The sequence below is a fragment of the Protopterus annectens genome, chromosome 5.part1, assembly GCF_019279795.1.
Source record: "Protopterus annectens isolate FY-2018-M chromosome 5.part1, PAN1.0, whole genome shotgun sequence".
NCBI lineage: Eukaryota > Metazoa > Chordata > Ceratodontiformes > Protopteridae > Protopterus > Protopterus annectens.
Window position 1 is genome coordinate 528,296,382 of NC_056736.1, and position 6,731 is coordinate 528,303,112.

The window sequence follows — 6,731 nt, forward strand, 5'->3', positions numbered from 1 at the left end:
CACGCAACACAGTTAAATCAATTTAAATACTATATTATTTGAAAAAAACTGCAGATAAAGGTATTTAAATTCTCTTATACGTCCAGTTGAAAACAGCTAGATCTTAGCCGGCCAAAGCTGAGGATTTTAAGCAGAAAATATTTCAAACTGTACCACTTAAATAGGCAAGGACAGGAAATGAAAGAATGTGGCTACCCCCACACCTGCAATTACTAACAAATAATAAAATTCAAGCAAGCACTGACTGAAGAACAGAGTCAAAACTTCCAGTTCAGTTAATAATCATGCAACACATATCTCACAAAGCCAGTGGGCCGAACAGTCACAGCCCTCAAGGTTAAACAACGCACCTGATACACTTGTAATAGGTGACTCTATCGTCAAGCACAGTGACGTCCCGCTCACCAGGCTGAAGAAGGATCAGGTCACAGTGAGCAGCATGACGGGCGCTAGGATCCGCCACATAACACCAGCACTCAGGTCACTCCAAGGCAAGTACAAATATGACTCAGTCATTGTCCATGCTGGTGTGAATGACCTGAGACGTACCTCCCTGGACTACATGAAAAGAGACATAGAGGTGCTCTCTGAGCATGTAGCCCAGGCCGGTATGACCCTGACCTTGAGTAGCATCTTACCCTCACCAAGAATGATGCCACAATATGAAGACAAGATGATCAATTTCAACAATTGGCTTAAGTATCGGTGTCATTCAAAGGGGATGCAATGCCTGCCAGCCTGGGATGATATGCTCGACAAGCCACGATGCTTCGCGAAGGACGGCTTGCACTTGTCACCCCTGGGCTTTTGGATATTGGCAAAGGCTCTTGCTACCCCCATAGTGCCTTTTTTAAGCAAGGCTCAAAAGACAAACTCACCTCCATAGGTATCACAAGGGATAAGAAACTAAGAGTAATGCTACTCAACGCCAGAAGTCTAAACCTCAAGATGCACGCACTCGAAACTCTCCTTAGTATGGAGAACATCGATATCTGTGCAGTAACAGAAACCTGGTTCAGGGCTTCTGAGAGCACCCCAGCACTACCAGGTTATACCTCATACCATGCTTTTCGGCCCCAAAACTTGGACCGAACTACAAAAGGAGGGGAAGTATCAATATTCATCAAAGATACCCACACCTCCAGGTTGGTGGCACAGCACGAAGCATCAGAGACTATCCATGTGCAACTAACAGTGGGTAAAACTGCCTTCCAGTTTATAGCCTGCTACAGACCACCCTCCCAAACCCAGGAACCACACTCGGCCTTCCTGAGAACACTGGAAAATATGAAGGTCTCTTCAAACACCATTATATTGGGCGACTTCAACTACCCAAACATAGACTGGGAGCATTACTCTAGCTCCAACACCCTAGCCCAAAGGTTCCTAGAATTCATAAACTCAAATGCTATGGAACAACTTGTTACCACTCCCACAAGAGGGGAAAACATACTGGACCTGATCATCACCAACATGGGGACTCTATGCTCCAGACCAGAAGTGTATCCCTCACTGGTAAGATCAGACCATAAACTAATCCAACTGGATATTCACATCCCGACCCCACCCCCTGCCCAGAAAACCACAGTGAAAAACTTCTCTAAAGCAAATTTCACACTCCTCAAAACTGAGGTGGAATCCTTCAAAGCCGCCGGGCCTGTGGAAAATACGGCCCAGACCGCAGAATCCTTTATAAATGCATTCTATGAACACCTTCAGGAATGCGTGGATCATGCAATCCCAAATAAAACCAAGACCCAATCCTCCAAAGGCAGACGTCTTGTCTGGTGGACCCCAGCCATAAACAAACTATACAATACAAGGAGGAAGCTACTACATGATAGAGCAAAATCCCAAAAAGGGAAAGCATCTCTGATCAGTATTAGCAAAAAACTATGGGCACTCATAAAATCGTCTAAGGCCAACTTCGAGAGAAAAATTGCACAGGACACTAAGGATAATCACAAGGCTTTCTTTAGTTATGTTAGGAACCTGGGTGGGAATTCCCAGATATGCTCAGAATTAGTCCAAAATGACAAAAAATACACCGAACCCACAGACACTGCCAACATCCTAGCTGACAGGTTCAGCACAAACTCCCCCCCCCACCAAAAGGGCAAATATCTATCCCAGCAGAGTGCTGCCCCTTTGACATCTCAGATGCTCAGGTAAGAGCCCTCTCCAAAGCAAAAAACACAGCATCAATGGGACCAGACGGTGTCCCGGGCTGTGTCCTACATGAACTCCAAGAAGAGCTAAACCTAAACATAAAACTACTGTTCAATCTCAGCCTTACTACAGGATATGTACCCAAAGAGTGGCATACTGCAACAGTGGTCCCTCTCCACAAAGGTGGTGCCTCAACAGACCCTGGAAACTATTGCCCCATAAGCCTGAATAGCTTGGTCTGCAAAGCTATGGAAAGGATCATCATGGACCTCATAAATAAAGATATTGGGGACCTACAGACACTGGATCCTACCCAGTTCGGCTTTGTTAAGGGCAGATCCTGCCTCTTAAACCTGGTCGACTTCTTTGAAACCGTCACCAAGGCCATTGACGAAGGGAAGGTGGTCCACACAGCCTACCTGGACCTCGCAAAAGCCTTCGATACAATACCCCACTCGGGCATTATAGATAAGCTCACCAGCTTAAATATAAACCCCTATGTCACTAGATGGGTTGCAAACTGGCTCAAGGACAGAACCCACATGGTTAGAATTGCTGGAGCCATATCAGACTCCAAACCAGTTACAAGTGGCGTCCCACAAGGCTCAGTCCTGGGACCTCTCTTGTTCGGTATATATTTCTCGGAGGTACAGGCCAACACGGAAGGACTGTGGCTGACCAAGTTCGCAGATGACTGCAAACTGGGCGCCATAATCGACTCTCCAGCTGACACAAGCATCCTCCATAAGGGCCTCATAGAAACAGACAACTGGTGCCAGAGCCATGGCCTCAAGCTAAACGCCAAAAAGTCTATAGTCATCCGCTTTGGCAAAAACAAAGTGCCCACAAATTACCACATAGGTGGTAATCCATTAAGTACAGAAGTAGTAATTAGGGACCTGGGGACCCAAGTTGATAGTAATCTCTCATTTGACAACCGTGTGGCCAAAGTGGTTAGAAAAACATTTTATATAGCCCACCTAATCATGAAGGTATTCACATCTAGATCAGGGGAGGTCATTGTGCCTCTTTACTCATCCCTCATCAGGCCCATAATAGAGTACAATGCCCCTTTTGGGATGTACCTTACCAAACACCTGCAGCAACTGGAAAGACCCCAAAAGTACCTCACCAAGAGGATCAAAGGGCTCAAACAGATGCCATATGCTGCCCGGTTAAAGAAACTCCAGCTCTACTCAGTGGCATACCGCCTGCTCAGAGGCGATCTGTGCCTGACGTATAAAGCCATGTGCAACCCGGAATTAAGGGACATGCTCCACCTCAAAAAATCCAAATCCCATCGAGCTACGCACTCGAGAGACTTGAACCTCAGCTCTGAAATAAATAGGACATGCTGGAGGGACAGATTCATAACCCAGAGGCTCCCTTCACTCTGGAATAAAATCCAACTCCAGGTTAGGCAGAGTCCCTCATTGACTCTCTTCAAGAGGAATCTTGATGAGTGGATGGGAGATCGTAGGTTTACCTCGGGTATCACTTCTGTGTCACTGTTAGAGAGAGGCACAGTTTACTAACCTCAAAAATGGGCATATTAAAATTAATTTAAAATGGGTGGCGAAAGCCAAACATACTCTGGCTAGGCTTATAAATGCCCTAGGGCAGATAGACTAGTGTGAACCTATGAACACAGTTAAATCAATTTAAATACTGTATTATTTGAAAAAAAAAGTGCAGATAAAGGTACTTAAATTCTCTTATACGTCCAGTTGAATACAGCTAGATCATAGCCGGCCAAAGCTGAGGTTTTTAAGCAGAAAACATTTCAAACTGTACCACTTAAATAGGCAAGGACAGGAAATGAAAGAATGTGGCTACCCCCACACCTGCAATTACTAACAAATAATAAAATTCAAGCAAGCACTGACTGAAGAACAGAGTCAAAACTTCCAGTTCAGTTAATAATCCTGCAACACAGTTAAATCAATTTAAATACTGTATTATTTGAAAAAAGTGCAGATAAAGGTACTTAAATTCTCTTATATGTCCAGTTGAATACAGCTAGATCTTCTTAGCCGGCCAAAGCTGAGGTTTTTAAGCAGAAAATATTTCAAACTGTACCACTTAAATAGGCAATGACAGGAAATGAAAGAATGTGGCTACCACCACACCTGCAATTGCTAACAAATAATAAAATTCAAGCAAGCACTGACTGAAGAACAGAGTGAAAACTTCCAGTTCAGTTAATAATCATGCAATACAGTTAAATCAATTTAAATACTGTATTATTTGAAGAAAGTGCAGATAAAGGTACTTAAATTCTTATATGTCCAGTTGAATACAGCTAAATCTTAGCCGGCGAAAACTGAGGTTTTTAAGCAGAAAATATTTCAAACTGTACCACTTAAATAGGCAAGGACAGGAAGTGAAAGAATGTGGCTACCTCACACCTGCAATTACTAATACATAATAAAATTCAAGCAAGCACTGACTGAAGAACAGAGTCAAAACTTCCAGTTCAGCTAATAATCATGCAACACAGTTAAATCAATTTAAATACTGTATTATTTGAAAAAAAGTGCAGATAAAGGTACTTAAATGCTCTTATATGTCCAGTTGAATACAGCTAGATCTTAGCTGGCCAAAGCTGAGGTTTTTAAGCAGAAAATATTTCAAACTGTACCACTTAAATAGGCAAGGATAGGAAATGAAAGAAAGTGGCTACCCCCACGCCTGTAATTACTAACAAATAATAAAATTCAAGCAAGCACTGACTGAAGAACAGAGTCAAAAGTTCCAGTTTAGTTAATAATCATGCAACACAGTTAAATCAATTTAAATACTGTATTATTTAAAAAAAGTGAAGATAAAGGTACTTAAATTCTCTTATTACGTTCAGTTGAATACAGCCAAAGCTCAGGTTTTTAAGCCTTCAGAAACAAACCCTCTCCACACACACTTATGCTCTCACACACAGAGATGTCTCTACCAATTACATCCCCTTTACTGATGGCATGCACATCAAATGTCTAAATATCAGAGGAAAGAGTGATTGAATAAGGACACAGTAATATAATTCAGCTTGCTGCTGTCTGGCACATAGCTCAACTATCTGCAACCTATATACTTGTCTTACAGGCTGGCCGGCAGTGGTAGTTCCACAGAACACACACTGCAGCACAGTATTATTTAAAAATGTATTACGAAAATAAAGTTTAATTTTATCCAAGCTTGCACATCGGACAGTACTTTCACAAAATGTTAAGCATTTGCTTGCATTTTGTTTTTCAGTCCACCTCAGGCACATTCTCCTGAAACAACCTGAATCAATGGGAAGAAAAGTTGTTTGCTGCTTAGTCTAGCAGCAGAAACAGTCTCCTATTCTAGAAATAGCAAAAAGGCAGCTAAAAGCATAATTATCTTATTCACCACAACACAGTGCTTCAAAATGCTATTTACTACAAATCAGTATTCTGTGCATTTGCAGTACACAGCTGAATTACGTCTTTGTCTCAGAATGGGAAAGTCAAGTATTTGATGGTGCAGATTAAATAATATTTTATAAAACAAATAGGCAAATAAGTAAATAAATTAAACATGCTCAAAATTAAGTTGGAAGGTTTGCAGTCCAGCCACCTACTCCCATAAGCCAACAACAGTGATCTCCTTTAACATCTACTATTAAAGGACGTTCCTATGCAATTATACTATTTTCTTAATTTTTATCATGGCTGCAATAGTCCTTATCACTATGAAGATTTCCAGAACTTCAAGTAAGTAGTGTGGTGGCCTGTGAGGTGTGGCTGGAGTGCTGCATGGCCAGCAAGATAACTGTAGTAAAACCAGCCCTACCACTGGAGTCAGTGTCGTGCCTGTAGTTGTTGTTTGTCTTTTCGGCTTTTCCCGGTTAGGGGTCGCCACATCGGAACTCCGGTCCGCTAATGATTGGTAGCAGATTTTTATGGTGCCGCGTTGCCAGCCCGATGCCCATTCACACATGTCTTTTGGAGGCTACTCAACCACGGGGAGGACATGCATACTCCACACAGAAGGCACTCCAGCCGAGAATCAAACAGGAGAACCTCTTGCTGTGAGGCAACAACGCTACCATTGTACCACCGCAGCTTGACAGTGTTGAGCCTGTAGTACTTCAAGAAAATATGAACGGATGTCCAGGCTTCAATAATGGCTTGAGTATTCACTCCTTTTAGGAAGACCTGGCACTATGGAGCCTTCACTGAGCCTCCAAGGTTTAACCTTGAATGGTGTAAGCAAACTGGATAAACTGTGAAAGTCATGATGGCTTGCATACAGGCTCATCCTCTTTCTTTTTAGAAAAAGGAATAAATAACTGGTTAGCTTTCCTAGCATACTTACCTTTGTGCTGATTAATACCTTTATTGTCTGTGTACATCCAGGATGACAACAGGCTTTTGTCCTTATTTTGAGGGTTTAGGAGGGAAACAGGAAGCTGCATGGTCTGGATGAGTGAGAATGCCATCACTACTTCTGGCATAAAGGAAGGACTGGTTCTCAGGCTCACCCTAGAGTTACAAAAAACTAAAAGGATGGTTCTTTGCATATCAGAGCATGCAGTTTCATAT